Here is an 18,636-nt window from a genome sequence, read left to right on the forward strand (position 1 = left end):
CACCACATTCTGCAATTATCCTTATTTATGAGCATGAGTGTAGATCAGGAACAACAGAGTGCCTACAGCACATCCTCGGGGAGCGCCAGATATTGGATGTGTTTTACTCGACGACTTTCCATCAATTACTATCAAACGTGACCTTACTGACAGGAGCTCACGAATCCAGTTGCACAACTGAGCCGATACTCCATAGGCACGAAATCTTATTAGAAGTCGCTTGTGAGGAACGGTTTCAAAAGTCTTGAAGAAATCTAAAAATATGGACTCAGTATGTTCTGCCTGAGTCGTGGTAAAAATTGCTGTTTTGAAGAGCGCGCCGCAGCGCGTAGTGTGAAGCAGTCGCCCTACGTTTCTGGTGCTGGCGCCGCTGTGGCAATCGCAGCTTTGGTGTCTCCCTCTGGTGGGAAAGGGGAAAGGTTGCCTGTTCACGTGCATTTAAGGGGCGCTATGAGCTCGCCAGTCGGTCAGTCTGGGTTCAGTCTCTCGTCCCCAGTTTGCTAGTCTGTATCTCGTCTGCATTTGTTAGGCAGTTCAACCTTTAAAGCCAGCAAAATGAGAGTCTTTCCACTCCGCCAGGAAGAGAACTCAGCGAGTGGTCACTCGGTCGGGGCTTAGTTCCTGCATCTGAGTCTGCGCGATAGGCTGCCAGTCTGCTCGAGTTTGCTCAGGCAATGGTCATGTCCAAATCTGTTCTCAAATCCTGTATCGATATGGACCAAATGTGGCACAAAAACAGCAGGCCTCATGAGTATCATTGTCTGTGGGGTTTATAATCTCCTAGCTCCAATAGCAGCAGAACAGGGGCAAAAATTCATTTTCTTCAGCCCCTGGTACACATGCTACCCTGCATGATAGGCAAGTTGTGAGGGAAGAGTATTGGCCTACCAAATCAATCTGCTTTGCAGGGTTGTCTACATATCAGGGGCAAGAAATGGTTTTCCAGGACCTGATATGCAGGCTGTCATGCATGAGAGGTGTCTTGCTTCGCATTATGGCCCATACATCAGGGGCAAATAAATGTTTTTCAAATAATGTGTTGCGTGCCATGCATGTCAGGGCTTCACTCAACTGTACTGGAGCTACATCTGCCAATGAGCTTGGCAGAGGGTGGACAGAAGGGAGGAGGCAGTGGACAAAGAGAGGGGAGGAGGAGAAATGCATGAAAATGAGGAGAGGGAGGTGGAGATGGAAAGAGAAATAGAAGGTGAGAGGCGGAGGGGCGGGGGGGGGGGGAGAAATGGTCAGATAGAGTGGTTGGTGGAAATGGACAAAGAGAGAGGGAGGAGGAGATGAAGAGGCAGAGACAGTGGTAGGCTGCAGATAGACAAATAAAGGTAGGAAGAAGAGGTGGACAGACAGAGGGAGAAAGAGGGGAAGGAGGAGGTGTGTGCAATATATGTGTTGAACTCATATGTGGACAAAGCCACAGCCAAAAAGCTAGTATAACAATAAATAGAAATTGTGAGGAAGGGGGCTTTAACTATGAGCACTAGCAGGAATGGCTGTGAACCCGTAGCTACTATGGATGTTGGCAAGAACACAGTTACTATGGAAGGGTCTCTCAGACTGCCCCTTTATTTTTTATGTATATAGCCTCTGTTTTGGTGAGTACATATTTTCATGACTTCCTGTTGTTCGATACACTTCGTGGAAACAGACGTTATGGAAATTTCCATTTTTTAAACAATACTGAATTTTAAATACTTTGAAAACTATAACACAACAAAATTTGCAGTTTATTTTTATTTTACGTATTACTAAAATAACAACACAGTTGCCTCTCTTCGTAACATCACTGTATGGAAAAACACATTTCAGTTATGACAAATTGTATTTGGAATCACCTTTGAGTTTACTACTCACTGTTTCAGCCTTATAGCGATTATTCCACCCCATAATTCTGCCAAGGAAGAAATTTTGTCATATTTCAGTTTAAAAATCAAGAAGTAAGTAATTTCCTTAGGTATTATTCTAAGGCAATGAATCAAATTTAAGTCGCTTTCACCTGTTCGCATTTCACGCAGGCCCTCCTACAATTCTTCAACCGAATCGGAACACCACAATGTTGACACCGATACCTTGTTTTCGACTTCAAACAAGGACAACAAAAGGCTGATGTGTTTCATTTTTCTAAATATTATTTCTGTGTTTGAGGGCCATATCTTCAAAACAGGAAGGTTTCTCCGAGACTGTTGCAGTCCATGCAGCTGCAACACAGTATTGAGTTGCCGTGTTCTTACGTTAGTTAGCGGCTTCTATTTCCTCGATCGGAAACATCTTTCTGTTCTTACCGAAGACATACGCTTCTCCATCGTCATCACCTGTCACATCTTCATCACTTTTCTTTTCCGAATAAGTATCGTCATCACTAAAAACTCGAAATCAGGGACATTATCACAGTCATCAAAGTCTTCATCTAGGAATTCATTGAGGCGCTGTTGAAGACTCATATCCGTCTTGCATAGAAGACGCTGCATAGAAGGTCTAGCTTTCCTCGACACGGAGAAACGTTAACGTTTGACAAATACACGAAGCGCAGACACTTGTGAGACTTCTCAAGGCCCAAAAATAAGAAACAAATGCAGCAACACTGCCGGATTTCTTCCTCCAATAGGAAGGTACACAGAAGAGTCTTCCTCACCTCACAAGGGTTTGTGAAATATCACACGACAAAAAATGTATCGGTCTGAGAGACCATCCATAGTAGTTAGATTAGCGTGAAGCGAGGAAATGATGCTTTAAGACTGCCTGCCCAAACGTTTGATGCAGCGACATGCATCAACCTCTGCAAGACTGGCAGATAGCTGTGCCATCGATGACCTTGACTTCGACGAGGCCTTGAAGCCCGGCGAAGCGAAGAGTTGATAGTCTCAGCAACGCCGCCTTTGAACAATCATGACCTTGATATCGAGCACAGCTACGATAAGGTTGCTGCTAATAGGGAGTCCTAGCAGTGAACAATCACATCCACTCAGAGAGATAAGGAGTATGGAGGACTAGCTACAGATAGCGTTCACAACTCAGCAACTGATATTTGGCTTCAGCGCTACGAATAACGCAAACACTCGTGCAGAGTGAGAAGCGCAGATCTTCAATTATTCTCAGAGAATGTAATGCTGGTCAGAGCACGGAAGATTATAACGTCTGACAGAATGCATGCAAACGATGTGAGGGTAGGGTGGTCCATATTTTTTCATGTTTCTTCACGCTCAACCCCTACTTTTGTTTCTTTGGTTTCAAGAAGAAATTTACGAGATATTTTGTTGAAACTGAAGTCGAAGACTCCACGCCGCAGTCGCCGAGAAGTTACGTCCTATCGCTAAGTGTTGCTCGACTGCTATCATACTTTAGGTTGAAACTTTGATTCTGTAGCGGAGTGTGCGCTGATATCAAACTTCCTGGCAGATTAAAACTGTGTGCCGGACCGAGACCTCAACTAAGAACTTTTGCCTTTCACGGGTAAGCGCTCTACCAACTGAGCTACCCAAGCACGACTCACGACCCGTTCTCACAGCTTTACTTCCATCAGTACCTCGTCTTCTACCTTCCAAACTTGACTGAAGTTCTCCGGCGGAACTAGAATCCCTGAAGAAAGGATATATGCTTAACTTTCTCCACATGTCCATACTCATGACTGAAGTAAACTCACCACTCCATTGCAGAGAGAAAATTTCAATATGGAAACATGACACACGCTTCGGCTAAGCCACGTCTCCGCAGTATCTTTTCTTCTAGAAATGCTGGTCCCGCAAGTTTCACAGGAGAACGTCTGCGAAGTCAGAAGGGTAGGAGACGAGGTACTGCTGGAAGTACGCTCAGGTGCGAAAACTCATGGGATAGCGATATGCAGATATACAGATGGCTGTAGTAATGCGAACACAAGGTATAAAAGGGCAGGGCATTGGCAGAGCTCTCATTTGTACTCAGCTGATTCATGTGAAAAGCTTACCGGCTTTATTATGGCCGCAAGACGGGAATTAACAGACTCTGAACGCGTTGTGGTATTTGGTACTAGATGCATGGAACATTGCATTTCGAAATCGTGTCCGCCCTCGGTAGCTGAGTGGTCAGCGCGACAGAATGTCAATCCTAAGGGCCCGGGTTCGATTTCCGGCTGGGTCGGAGATTTTCTCCGCTCAGGGACTGTGTGTTGTGCTGTCCTCATCATCATCATTTCATCCCCATCGACGCGAAATTCGGCGAAATGGCTTCAACTCGAAAGACTTGCACCAGGCGAACGGTCTACCCGACGAAAGGCCCTAGTCACACGACTTTTTTTTTTAAATTTAGAAATCGTTAAGGAATTCAATATCTTGAGAACCACAGTGTCAAGACTGTGCTGGGAATACCAAATTGCAGGCATTACCTACCACCATGGACAACGCAGTGGCCGACGGCCTTTACTTAACGACCGAGAGCAGCGGTGTTTGCAGCCATTTATGGACTTCATGTTCCCCAAGAAACGATGGAATTTTATGGATGACAAAGCGCCATGTCACTGGGACACAACTGATCGTGGTTGGTTTGAAGATCGTTCAGGACGATTCGAGCTAAGGGTTTAACCGCTCAGTTCGCTCGACATGTATCCCATCAAACATTTGTGGGAGGACAGTTCTTGCACAAAATTATGCATCGGGAACACTTTCACAATTACGGACGGCTATCGGGCCAAGATTTCTGCACAGGACATCCAACGACTTGTTGTCCGCCCCTGGTAGCTGAGTGGTCAGCGCGTCGGACTGTCATACCTAACGGCCCAGGTTCGATTCCCGGCTGGGCCGGAGATTTTCTCCGCTCAGGGACTGGGTGCTGTGTTGTCCTTATCATCATCGTTTCATCCCTATCGACGCGCAAGTCGCCGAAGTGGAGTCAAATCGAAAGACTTGCACCAGGCGACCGGTCTACCCGACGAGAGGCTCTACCCACATGGCATTTACGGTGGTCACTTCAAAAGAAATGCACACTATTTTCGTAAACATACAGTTTTCATTCTGCATGTGTGAAAGTTTTACAGTGCGTATATACATCCTTCCCGCTTGTTTTCAAACTTAGTTCAACCTGTTCCCGTGAGTGGCGCCGTCACAGAATGTCTTCAACATGGCTGCTACACTTGACGTTCGTCAGAAGCAACGTGCTGTCATAGAATTCCTGAGCTGTGAAAACGAGACAGCGGGAAACATCCACAAGAGGTTAAAAAGGTGTGTGGAGATGCTGCTGTCGATCGCAGTACAGTTAGTCGGTGGGCAAGCAGGTTACGTGATGAAAGCGGGCACGGGAATATTGAGAACTGTCGTCGTAGTGGCAGACCTCGTACTGCACACACTCCAGACAATGTGCAGAGAATTAACGAATTGGTGACTGCTGACAGACGCATCACAGTGAACGAATTGTCACGCTACGTTGGGATAGGGGAAGGAAGTGTTTGCAGAATACTGAAAGTGTTGGTGTTAAAAAAGGTTTGTGCCATGTGGGTTCCCAGGATATTGACAGTGGCTCACAAAGAAACAAGAAAAACGGTATGCAGCGAACTTTTGGAACAGTATGAGAATGGTGGAGATGAATTTCTTGGAAGAATTTTGACAGATGATGAAACCTGGCTCCATCATTTTTCACCAGAGACGAAGAAGCAATCAATGGAGTGGCGTCATGCAAATTCACCCAAGAAAAATATTCAAAGCCACACCTTCTGCTGGAAAAGTTATGGCTACGGTGGTTTTCGATTCCGAAGGACTCTTGCTTGTGGACATCATGCCAAGTGGAACCACCATAAATTCTGATGCATATGTGACGACACTGAAGAAACTTTAAGCTCGACCACATCGGCAAAAGCAGGATGTTTTGCTGTTGCACGAGAATGCACGGCCACATGTCAGTCAAAAAACCATGGAAGTGTTCACAAAACTCGGATGGACAACACTGAAACACCCGCCTTACAGTTCTGACCTGGCTCCATGTGACTGTAATCTCTTTGGGAAACTGAAAGACTCTCTTCTGGAACAAGGTTTGAAGATGATGGCTCCATTGTGCACGCTGCCAAACACTGGCTGCAACAGGTTGGTCCAGAATTTTACCGTGCGGGGTATACAGGCGCTGGTTTCAAGGTGGCGTAAGGCACTTGAGAGGGACGGAAATTATGTGGAGAAATGAAAATATTGTTCCTAAAGGATGTATCTACGCACTGTAAGACTTTCCAAAATGTAGAATAAAAGATGGATTTAAAAAATATAGTGTGCATTTCTTTTGGAGTGACCCTCGTACATTTTTAACGACTTGTTGAGTCCATGCCACGTCAGGTTGCTGCACTTTGGCGGGAAGAAGGAGGTCCGACACTGCAGTACAAGGTATCGCATGATCATCTCAATGTAGAACTTGAACGGTGAGGGTCCCAACACCCCACACTTCCCTGGAACACCGCAGAAGCTACTTCTACTGTCGGCAACTCTCCATCCGAGATAATATGCTACATCCTCCCAACCAACAATTTCTCAGTCTAGTCGCTAACCTTGTTCTGGTGGCAGCATAGCCTCTACGCGATACTTGGAGACTGGCTGATGTAGAAGGTGTTTGTAAGTGCCCTGTCTGACAACATGATCACAGAAGACTTGAGTACAGAGACCAACACGAGCAGTAAGAAAAGAGCATTGATCGTCCACACCACTAAGTGATAACCGTTCTCGACGCAGTTAAAAGGGCTGATGAAGCTTCCTAACCGATTAAAAGTGTGTGCCGGACCAAGATTCGAACTTGAGACGACTTTCGCAAGAAGTGCTCCACTGACCGAGGTACCCAAGCACCACTCACGACCCGTCCTAACAGCTTTACACTGACGTCACAAAAGTCATAGGTACGTTCTTTTGCCCGGCGTAGTGCAGCAATTCAACGTGGCACGGACTCAATAAAGTCGTTCGAAGTTCCCAGCCGAAATATTGAACCATGCTGCCTTTGCAGCCATCCATAGAGTTGCCGATGCAGGATTTTATGCACGAACTAATCTCTCGATTATGCCCCATAAATATTCGATGGGACTCATGTCGTGACATCTGGGTGGTCAAATAGTTTGCTCGAATGGTCCAGAGTGTTCTTCAAACCAATCGCAAACATTTGTGACCCAGTCTCACGACATTGTTCTTTGGGGACATGAAGCTGTGAATTGCTGCAAATGGTCTCCAAGTAGCCGAAAATAAACATAAGTGACAGGTTGAGTTGGATCAGAGGACCCAGTTAATTCTGTGTAAACACAGCACACACCATCATGGAGCCACCACCGGCTTGTCAACTAGGATCTATCTGTGGACCTCACGAATTTTTCCACCTCAGTGTATATTAATAACATTTCAGGCAATTATATTAGAACAAATAAGCCCTCGGTCACAAATATTAAGTCAAAATTGACCAGGTTTCGACGCTACTATGAGCGTCGTCTTCAGAAGTTTTGTTGCTACCCTTGTTCACTGAGGTACGAGCAGCCCTTAGCGGCTCGCCATCTTAACTTATTTGCAACTATTCACGATGTCGCCTTTCCGGCATAGGTTTTTTAAAATGTGACTTGCAAGTACTGCATCTCTTTCCAGTCAGTACACACTTTAATTTATTAATGTCAACAACAACAACAACATATATACCCATTATGTTTTAGAACAGTTAGTTTAATTCTGAAGACGACGCTCATAGTAGCGTCGAAACCTGGTCAATTTTGACTTAATATTTGTGACCGAGGGCTTATTTGTTCTAATATAATTCTGACACAGTCACTGAACCTTAGCAGCTATGTTCAAAGTTTTACATTTCAGGCAAAATTAATAGAAACCTCAGACTTCACAGATGATGCTGTTATTTGTTAACGATGTACTGTGCGTAGTTATTCATTCAGATCTTGATAAGATTTCCAAGTGATGCAAAGACTGATAACTTGCTTTAAACGTGCAGAAATGTAAACTTTTACACTAAACAAAACGGAGAAAACGTAGTATCAAATAACAGTATAATCAACGCGTCACAACTGGAATCGGCCAACTCATGCAAATACGAAGGTCGTCCAGAAAGTAACTTCCGATCAGTCGCGAAATGGACACCACAGTGAAAATCCGACGACGCTTTGCACAGATGTGTTGGGTAGTGTCTCTAGTATGACTGTAGATCGCATCAAGACGCTCTTTTCAGTTGTGAGCGCACTGTGAACGAGTGAAGGTGTCCAGAACAAGAATGTCTCCCGCCAAGAAGGAGCGCCCGCTGAGAGGCTTCGCCTTAATGAATACAGCACACCTAACACAACTGCCACGCACTTCCTCCTTCATGGTAATTCTCAGCCGCACTCTGCAGGGGCAGTGGAGACGCACAGCCCTAATTGGCTCGTCCTGAGTATCATCTCTGTTCACATGTAATGCTGGATACGAAGACAACACTTGGGCGCACGCTACGCACTATAGACCAGTGTATCGGAATGCACAGGCGGCTGCCTTGTATGACGATGGTGTTGGAAATTTGGTATAACGCTCCGACAAATGTCTAAGTCGAAGCGGTGACTATGTAGAGAAGTATCTGGAAAGTGTAGCTAACACTTGTAAATAAAATGTTTCTGTTTTTCACTGTGATTTCCATTTAGCGACCCACCGGAGCTTACTTTCTGGACAACAATCGTATTTGGGCCTAACACTTTCTTGCGATGTGAAACGTATCGTAACGGCTTACTCGTGAGTAGAGCAAGCTCCAGACAGCGCTGCGTTGGTAGAATACCAGGGAAATGGATGGAGCCTACAAAGGAGATTACTTACAAAAACTCTTGCGCACAACCTAGAATATTGTTCAAATGTTTGGGACTAATATCATGGGATGTTGAACGTATGCAGAGAAGGGCAGCACGAATTGTCACAGTTTTATTTTACCCGTGGGAGAGTGTAACAGAGACGCTGAAGAAACTGAACTGGCAGACTCTTGGAGTAAACTATCCCGAGAAAGGCTACTTACAGGAGCTTTATGTGGGGAATCTAGAAATGTGGTACAACCCTGTAAATTTTGCTCCCCTAGGGATCGTGAGGCCAAGATTATATTAGTTACAGCGCTCACAAAGACATTTAAGCAACAATTCCTGTTGCAATCCACTCGACAATGGAATGGGGAGACCCGCCAATGGCCTGTACATGTAAAAAGTTACTCTGACATACGACAATGTCTTCTGCGTGCTCCTGAATTATTCTCGGGCACTTTTTCAATAACGCTTCATTAAGGTTCCGTATCTCAACCCGCAGAAATGGAATCCTTGTGGGATTACTTAGTTCTCCGTTTGTGTCTCCAACTGTTATGGCTCCTTTTTGTCAGGACGGGGTTAGAAGCTGAAATTTTTGTCAAATACTAGGTCGTACGTTTCCTTGGCAACGTAAATAATTTATGCTTCTAAGTCAATGGAATCAAAAGATAAAACCTCTAGAGACACTTTATTTTGATACTCGCAAACTGGTTTCTTCATTTGTGGCGGTAAACGGTCGTCCGGCTCCTTCATCGGGAGTAACACTTGTGCGACCATTCCGGAATTTTTCAATCTATTCGTAGACACTCCGTCCTGGTAAAACACATTTCCCGTACTGTACCGAAAGTCTTCGATGAATTTCGGCCCCTGATACGCCTTCCGACCACAAAAAATTGATAACTGAACGTTGCTCTTCTTTGGTGCAAATAGACAGCGGAGCAGCCATGATTAGCAGCACGGCAGCGATAGCGAAACTAACCTAGCAGCTTGAAAAGTGCAAAGATATAACAACAAATAAACAAAGCATGCGTCATCAACGAAAAACGACAGTTATAACAAAATAAACAAAAATATAACTAAATTACGGGTAATAATTGACTCACTCTCGTATTTTACATATATTTCAACTTCATACTTCCACCTGTTTCTAAGAAAAAAGGGTCTTAACAAACTGACAGACGGACTATAAAGTAACCCAATAGAAGTGACGTTTTAATCGACTGAAATACGAAATCCTAATAAAACTGGAACTCCTGGAGTAATTTGACCTAATTTTTTTCGTATATGACTAGTCCGTAACACCATTAAAAGTGTGGATGCGAAGATGTGGCACTTGAAAGCAATAAAAAACGAACTATATTGATGTCTAATCCACAACACCAGTTTTTTGGAGTGATTCGTGATAGTCCATTTGGCATCTGCGGTAATCAGATACGGGGAAGAAGCATCACAATATATTGTCGTGATAACGCCGGTATCTCGGTCACACTTATCGCTGGTAAAAACCACTTTAAGTGTTGTCGTGTTGGCCTTTGCGTGAGGGGTATTTTGAGAGTTCCTCGGGGACCGACAGCTTTTATTTGATACAGATCGAAAGTAACTTACTCTACTCACTGGCAACTTTTATAGTTAGTACGTCAACATAGTGTAAAATAACTTCCCGAGTGGAATAACATATCAAATGTATCGACACTTAATTAGCTTCCAGAGTGGGCCTAATAAACTGCACATATAAATGGTGCCAAAATGGGGCATTGACAAAAGTATAAACACAAGTTATTGTCATATTTATGAGTGGATTAATCCCAAAGAGGCTGATTCTAATTCAGGTCCAAATTTTCAGCTGGTTCCGTAAATTTACCTGGTTGCATTAAAGTCAGCAAGCAGTAGTCTCTAGCAAGTAGTAGAAGACATTTATCACGCTGGAATAAATAGGTTCCAAAACAAATTGTGGCAAGGTGCTATTGCCTGAAATGAATTCATTAATGCCTCTCTCCAAATTACCATTGACCTCAGGTGATGACCTAAGCTCGTATGATAAAAAGAAGACTGGAACGGCAGACAGTGGTTGTTACCAGTTCTAGAAAGTAACTATAAAAACTGATAAAACTTTATGTCGTATTTAAACGAAGCAGGACCTCTGCAGAAATAAACAGCGAACAATATCAAAATATAATACCGACGGGATGCGAAAACATTTAATGAATTGGACACAAAAGAATCTGAAAAACTTTTGGTCCTACGAACAATCGGTGAATGGTACGGAGTAAAACACAATGGTAACGAAACTGATGATGGTCGAAGTAGAGAGGCTATAAAATGTAGACTGGAAATTGCAAGGAAAGCGTTTCTGAATAAGAGAAATTTGATAACACGGCGAATAGATTTAAGTGTCAGGTAGCCGTTTCTGAAAGTATTTGTATGGAGTGTAGCCATGTGTGGAAGTGAAACGTGGACGATAAACAGTTTAGACAAGAAGAGAATAGAAGCTTTCGAAATGTGGTGCCACAGGAGAATGCTGAAGATTAGATTGGTAGATCACATAACTAATGAGGAGGTATTGAATAGAATTGGAGAGAAGAGAAATTTGTGGCCCACCTTACTAGAAGAAGGGATCGATTGTTAGGGCATATTCTGAGGCATCAAGGGATCACCAATTTAGTATTGGAGGGCAGCGTGGAGGGTAAAAATCGTAGAGGGAGACCAAGAGATGAATACACTAAACAGATTCAGTAGGATGTAGGTTGCAGTAGGTACTGGGAGATGAAGAAGCGTGCACAAGATAGAGTAGCATGGAGAGCTGCATCAAACCAGTCTCAGGACTGAAGACCACAACAACAACAACGAAACGTAAGACCATATTATAAAACGAAGCTTGAACTGATAGCTTACGTCTTCCAAAACGCTTTCACGGTGGATCACAACACACTGATATGGGAAGGGATAGGTACAGAAATAAGAGAGCCTAGTACTGAAAATGAGATCAAGTCACTCGATAAATGATGCCCGTGAATTTCTGCATTCGCTATGTGAAAGAAATTGCCCTATTTGTAGCAACAGTATGTTATGGGGGAACGAAGCGGGCTGCGAGACACGAAAAAGACGCTGGTCGTCCTAATTTGCAACGACCGCCAGATATGTGCATGGTACTGTAAACTGATATCTCACACGCCGAAATGTTTAGAATTATGGGACATACAATGGGGTGCAAAACTTAGGAACGAAAGTAACTATACCGCATGATGTGTCACAGCTAAGTGACATAGCTCGATGAAACTTGCACTATACATGTAGAACGAACTTCTATGACACACTGAGGTGACAAGTAGCTCAATTATAAAAATTGGAGATAAATGTACATTACTTAGTTTAATCTTGGTTCGTTGGTAGTGCAGTAATATCCCATATGCCTGGCTAGGCATACATTTGATTAACTTCTCGTGGTTGGGATTCACAGTCATATAATGTTTCTTAAAAGGCATCATAGTGGCCGTTGACTGTATAAAATATTTATTGTTACTATTGCAATTTCGGCCTTTGGTCATTTTCAAAAGGCTGCATTTTGACGACGACATGTACTCATGTCAGATAGTTTTATCTCCAATTTTCTAGGCGCTTCAGTCTGGAACCGCACGACCGCTACGGTCTCTGGTTCGAATCCTGCCTCGGGCATGGATGTGTGTGATGTCCTTAGGTTAGTTATGTTTAAGTAGTTCTAAGTTGTAGGGGATTGATGACCTCAGATGTTAAGTCCCATAGTTCTCAGAGCCATTTGAACCATTTGTTATTGTGTGTGGAGGCATAATATTATGTGGCCTCACCTATTTCTGAATGTTTGAACACGCTTCACTCACCGGTCAAACTTACTGTATCATTGTGTTCTGTCCCCAGGTGTGGCTTATGACGGGTGCATTCAGCTCTGACCTCATTTCAATGGATGACAGTGTGCGACCACGTCGAAGTGAGCAGGTGAAGGAGTTGTTGGAAACGAGAGTACAGTGACTCCACAAAGTATTCGTCCGACCGTGGCACATAGACTATAATACGCACAGTCACAGAGATACAGCTGCGAAATGAATAGTAACTATTTCCTTAGATCGGTTGATTTCTACAGTTGGAAATAAAACGCTCTTTATCGTCCATACGTCGCTAAATATGTGACCAAATACACGCTATGTGAAATCACGGTGCAGGACGCGATCACGTACGCTCATCGTAGGTAAGATGATTGGCACACTTCGGCTCATTGGTAGAATACCAGGGAAATGCAAGCACTCTACAAACCCCGCAATATTGCTGAAGTATACGGGACCCGCACAAGTAAGACTGTTGTGGATATTAAATGCATACACAGAAGAGCAGCGTGAATGGTCATAGGTTTGTTTGACACGTGGGGGAGTGTCACAGAGATGCTGAAAAAACTGATGTGGCAGACTCTTGAGGAAGGCGCATACTGTCCCAGGAAAGTCTACTTTCAAAGTTTCAAGAACCATGAATCTATGAATCTAGGAATGTACTAGAAGCCTGTACACGAGGGTAAAATAAGACTGATTATTACACTAATGAACCGAGCGAGGTGGCGCAGTGGTTAGACACTGGACTCGCATTCGGCAGGACGACGGTTCAATCACGTGTCCGGCCATCCTGATTTAGGTTTTCCGTGATTTCCCTAAATCGCTCCAGGCAAATGCCGGGATGGTTCCTTTCAGAGGGCACGGCCGACTTCCTTCCCCGTCCTCCCCTAATCCGATGAGACCGATGACCTCGCTGTCTGGTCTCCTTCCCCGAAACACCAACCAACCTATTACACTAATGACTATTAAAATTGCTACACCAACAAGAAATGCAGATGATAAACCGGTATTCATTGGATAAATATATTATACTAGAACTGACATGTCATAACGTTTTCACGCAATTTGGGTGCATAGATCCTGAGAAATCAGACCCAGAACAACCACCTCTTTCCATAATAACGGCCTTGATACGCCTGGGCATGGAGTCAAACAGAGCTTGAATGGCGTGTACAGGTACAGCTGCCCATGCAGCTTCAACACGGTTCAAATGGTTCAAATGGTTCAAATGGCTCTGAGCACTATAGGACTCAACATCTTAGGTCATAAGTCCCCTAGAACTTAGAACTACTTAAACCTAACTAACCTAAGGACATCACATACACCCATGCCCGAGGCAGGATACGAACCTGCGACCGTAGCAGTCCCGCGGTTCCGGACTGCAGCGCCAGAACCGCTAGACCACCGCGGCCGGCTGCTTCAACTCGGTACCACAGTTCATCAAGAGTAGTGACTGGCGTATTGTGACGAGCCAGTTGCTCGGCCACCATTGACCAGACGTTTTCAATTGGTGAGAGATCTGGAGAATGTGCTGGCCAGGGCAGCAGTCGAACATTTTCTGTATTCAGAAAGGCCCGTACTGGACCTGGAACATGCGGTCGTGCATTATCCTGCTGAAATGTAGGGTTTCGCAGCGATCGAATGAAGGGTAGAGCTACGGGTCGTAACACATCTGAAATGTAACGTCCACTGTTCAAAGTGCCGTCAATGCGAACAAGAGGCGACCGAGACGTGTAACCAATGGCACCCCATACCATCACGCCGGGTGATAAGCCAGTATGGCGATGACGAATACACGCTTCCAATGTGCGTTCACGGCGATGTCGCCAAACACGGATGCGACCATCATGATGCTGTCAACAGAACCTTGATTCATCCGAAAAAATGACGTTTTGCCATTCGTGCTCCCAGGTTCGTCGTTGAGTACACCATCACAGGCGCTCCTATCTGTGATGCAACTTCAAGGGTAACCGCAGCCACGGTCTCCGAGCTGATAGTCCATGTTGCTGCAAACGTCGTCGTATTGTTCGTGCAGATGGTTGTTGTCTTGAAAACGTCCCCATCTGTTGACTCAGGGATCGAGACGTGGCTGCACGATCCGTTACAGCCATGCGGATAAGATGCCTGTCATCTCGACTGCTAGTGATTCGAGGCCGTTGGGATCCAGAACGGCGTTCCGTATTACCCTTCTGAACCCGCTGACTCCATACTCTGCTAACAGTCATTGGATCTCGACCAACTCGAGCAGCAATGTCGCAATACGATAAGCCGCAATCGCGATAGGCTACAATCCGACCTTTACCAAAGTCGGAAACGTGATGGTACGCATTTCTCCTCCTTACACGAGGCATCACAACAACGTTTCACCAGGCAACGCCGGTCAACTGCTGTTTGTGTATGAGAAATCGGTTGTAAACTTTCGTTATGTCAGAAAGTTGTAGGTGTCGACACCGGCGCCAACCTTGTGTGAATGCTCTGAAAAGCTAATCATTTGCATATCACAGCATCTTCTTCCTGTCGGTTAAATTTCGCGTCAGTAGCACGTCATCTGCGTGGTGTAGCAATTTTAATGGCCAGCAGTGTAGGTTCCCCGGTACGCGAGTGGCTGGATGACTTCTTAGGGAACAGAATTCAGTACGTTGTCCTCGACGGCGAGCTGTCATCGGTGTGTGATAAGACCGCTCTTTCTCTCTCTGTATATTTAAAGTACTGACAGGATGAGGAGCAATCTGCGGATGTTTTCTGGTGATGGTGTGGTGTATGGGAAGGTGTTGTCGTTGATTGGACGTAGGAGGTCAGAAGATGGTTGATACAGAATTTCTAGTTGATGCGATAAATCGCATCTGGCTCTCAACATAGAAAAAGTAAGTTAATGCAGGTGAGTACGAAAAAGACCCCAGTAATGTTCGAGCAGAGCGTTAGAAGTGTGCTGCTGGATACAGATACGTCGATTAAACATATAGTTGCAAACGTTGCAAACCGATATAGACTGGAACGAGCGTGTAACGATTGTAGTAGTGAAGGCGAATGATCGACTTCGCTTTAGTGTGGTTCATCTTGTGGAACTCTAGTTCGACCCATTCTCGGCTGTTGCTCGAGTGTTTTGGATCCACACCAAGTCGGATTAGAGGGAGATAGACAAGCAATTCAGAGGCGGTCTGCTAGATCCGTTACCGGGATGCACGATAAACAAGCGAGTATTACAGAGAAGCTTCGAGAACTCAAATGGTAACACTCGGCGGGATTCTTTCCGGTAAACGCTATTGAGAAAATTTAGAGAGCCTGTATTTCAAGTTGTCCTCAGAACCATTTTACTGCCGGCAATGTACATTTCACTTAAGGACCACGAAGATAAGAGAAGTTAGGGCTCATAGGAAGGCATATGAGATGCGACAATAAAGTAATGAGACTGAAGTGAAAAAAAAATGTTGCTTACCGTTTTATCAAGCTTAGTGTTGTGTCCTTCAAAGTAGTTCCCTTCTGATTGCACACACTTTTTCCAGCGCTTCTGCCGTTGATGGTAACATTTCTGGATCTCATCTTCTGTAATATCCTCCAAGACCCTCGTCACAGCTTTGTGTTGTTTGAAAATGGTGTCCCTTGAACGCCGTTTTGATTCTTGGAAACAGAAAAAAGTCGCACGGAGCGATATCTGGTGTATAAGATGGCTGGCTGCCAGCCGTGGTGGCCGAGTGGTTCTAGCCGCTTCAGTCTGGAAGCGCGCGCCTGTTACGGTCGTAGGTTCGAATCCTACCTCGGGCAGGGATGTGTGTGATGTCCTTAGGTTAGTTAGGTTTAAGTAGTTTCTAAGTCTAGGGGACTGATGCCCTCAGATGTTGTGTCGCATAGTGCTTAGAGCCATTTGAACCATTTTTGAATAAAGTGGCTATGGTAGTACTGAAATTTGTTTTGAAGTTAAAAATTGCTGTACTGACAGAGCAGTATGGGATGGCGCATTATCGTGATGCAGAATCCAATTATTATCAGACAAACCGTTTCTCAATTGATGTTCAGTTCTTGTGCAATCATTTTCACGGATAATCTTCGATCAGATCGTACGAGTTCACGCACCCTGGCCAAGTTGACCTCTGTCCGTGAGGTTAATGGTCATCCACTGCGGTGTTCATGTTCAACATTCGTTCTGCCTTCATAAAAATTTTCATGCCAACGAAAATTTGAGCTCTTGACATAACCTCCTCTCCAAAAGTCTTCTGAAGCTTACCGTAAGTTGTCGTCGCGTTTTCACCCAGTTTAACGCAAAAGGAAATGGCATACCTTCGCGCAATATTATACGGTCCCATTTCCGTGACGAGAGAAACAAACACCTGTTAACTTATTACAGCACAACTCACGACTGAGCAGTTGCATCGATGTGCTGCTTGGACTGGAAGCAGCTTATAGACCAAGGTCAAAGATACTGTGCCTATGCAAGCCTGCGAGCCTTGCAAAGAAAATCAGTCTCATTACTTTATTGTCGCACGTCGTATACACAGCTGCTTTCTCCCTCGCTCTATTTGCGAATGCACCAGGAAAGGAAATGATTAGTACTGGTACAAGGTACCCTCCACCATGCACCATGCGCTTGCTTGTAGATTGTGTATGTAGCTGCAGATGTAGATGTAATTCGAGCACTCACAGATGCGTTTAAGCTATCATTATTCAGGCGCTCCATATCTGAATGGGAGGAAGTCCTAATAACTAGTACAATGGGAAATGCGCGTCTGATAACCAATAGAAATGGAATGTGCACTCTTCCACCCACTTCGTTAATGTATAAGCGAGCTCGTTGGGAAGCAGTGGTCAAGCTATCCGTGGTTTCCCCAAATCGCTAGAGGCAAACGCCAAGATGGTTACTTAGTTTAAAAGGAGAAGTCCGATTTTCTATCCGATCCTGCCCCAAACGTGACCTCGTGAGCCGTGTATTATGTCTTCGCCATCGACGAGGTCATACACCCGATTCTTTCTTCAGTTAGAGAGCGTTGCAATACTCTACTCGTCGTGTTATCAGTAAATTCTCTCAACACGAAAAACGAATACAGGTGTTACATTCAAATTAACTGCTAGAATGAAGTGGAAGAAGTTAATGAAACGCTGCTCTGTGCGACTGGAGCAAAAGTTACAAAATAGTAACGTTCTGTATGACGACATTTTTCAAGGTTTTCAGATGAGTTGTTTCTTCCTAAATTGCTTATAAATTGTGTTGCTTGGATCTTCTTATACTGCAAAGAAAAAAATCATGAAGTTATATGCTTTCGATGTGTTATATGGACTGTATACAATTTCATCCCCCAGTCTTCCTTTTTGCTCCAATTTCTCGTAATGAATAGAACGCGTAATTTGTGTGATCAAAACACGCCACTGACACACAACACAGCAACTGCGCAGGTTGTAATGAGTAGTGAGACTTCACTGCTTACCTGTTAAGCGATCGGATGGACGACTAGGCCACCTTCCAGCTTGAACCATAGCTTTTAATCTGGCTGACGTATGAGGCGATAAGATAACTACATGAGTACCAAATGCAACACCATTTTATATTGGCCCCAAGGCCGGTGGCATCTTCAGCTCACGGTCGACGGTTAACTAATGCAATACGATTCACTAGCTACATATACATCTACATACAGACTCATAAAGCCACCGTAAAGTGCGTGGAGGAGCGTACCTTGCACCACTGCTAGACATTCCCTTTCCTGCTGCACTCGCAAAATGGAGTGGGGGGATAATGACTGTCAATACGCCTCCGTTCGAGCCATTTCTGCTGCCTGCCTATCGGGTTGTGAATGTTAAAATACGAGAGGTTGATCCAATTTAGCACCTGTCCAATCACGGTTAAAAGAAATGGTTCAAATGGCTCTGAGCACTATGGGACTATCTGAGGTCATCAGTCGCCTAGAACTACTTAAACCTATCTAACCTAAGGACATCACACGCATCCATGCCCGAGGCAGGATTCGAACCTGCGACCGTAGCGGTCGCGCGGTTCTAGACTGACACGCCTAGAACCGCTCGGCCACCGCGGCCGGCGTCCAACAT

General features: G+C 44.7%; 1 protein-coding gene across 1 annotated transcript in view; it reads right to left on the minus strand.

Moving 5' to 3' along the window:
* The window catches only part of LOC126106651 (luciferin sulfotransferase-like), an 80,808-nt gene extending 62,782 nt beyond the window's left edge, over positions 1-18,026 (minus strand). Inside the window, exon 1 of the mRNA XM_049913010.1 lies at positions 18,018-18,026. The gene's annotated coding sequence lies outside the window, so the exon portion shown is untranslated. The remainder of the gene's footprint in view (positions 1-18,017) is intronic.
* Between the last annotated feature and the right edge of the window lie 610 nt (positions 18,027-18,636).

This window comes from Schistocerca cancellata, chromosome 10, assembly GCF_023864275.1.
Source record: "Schistocerca cancellata isolate TAMUIC-IGC-003103 chromosome 10, iqSchCanc2.1, whole genome shotgun sequence".
Taxonomy (NCBI): Eukaryota; Metazoa; Arthropoda; class Insecta; order Orthoptera; family Acrididae; genus Schistocerca; species Schistocerca cancellata.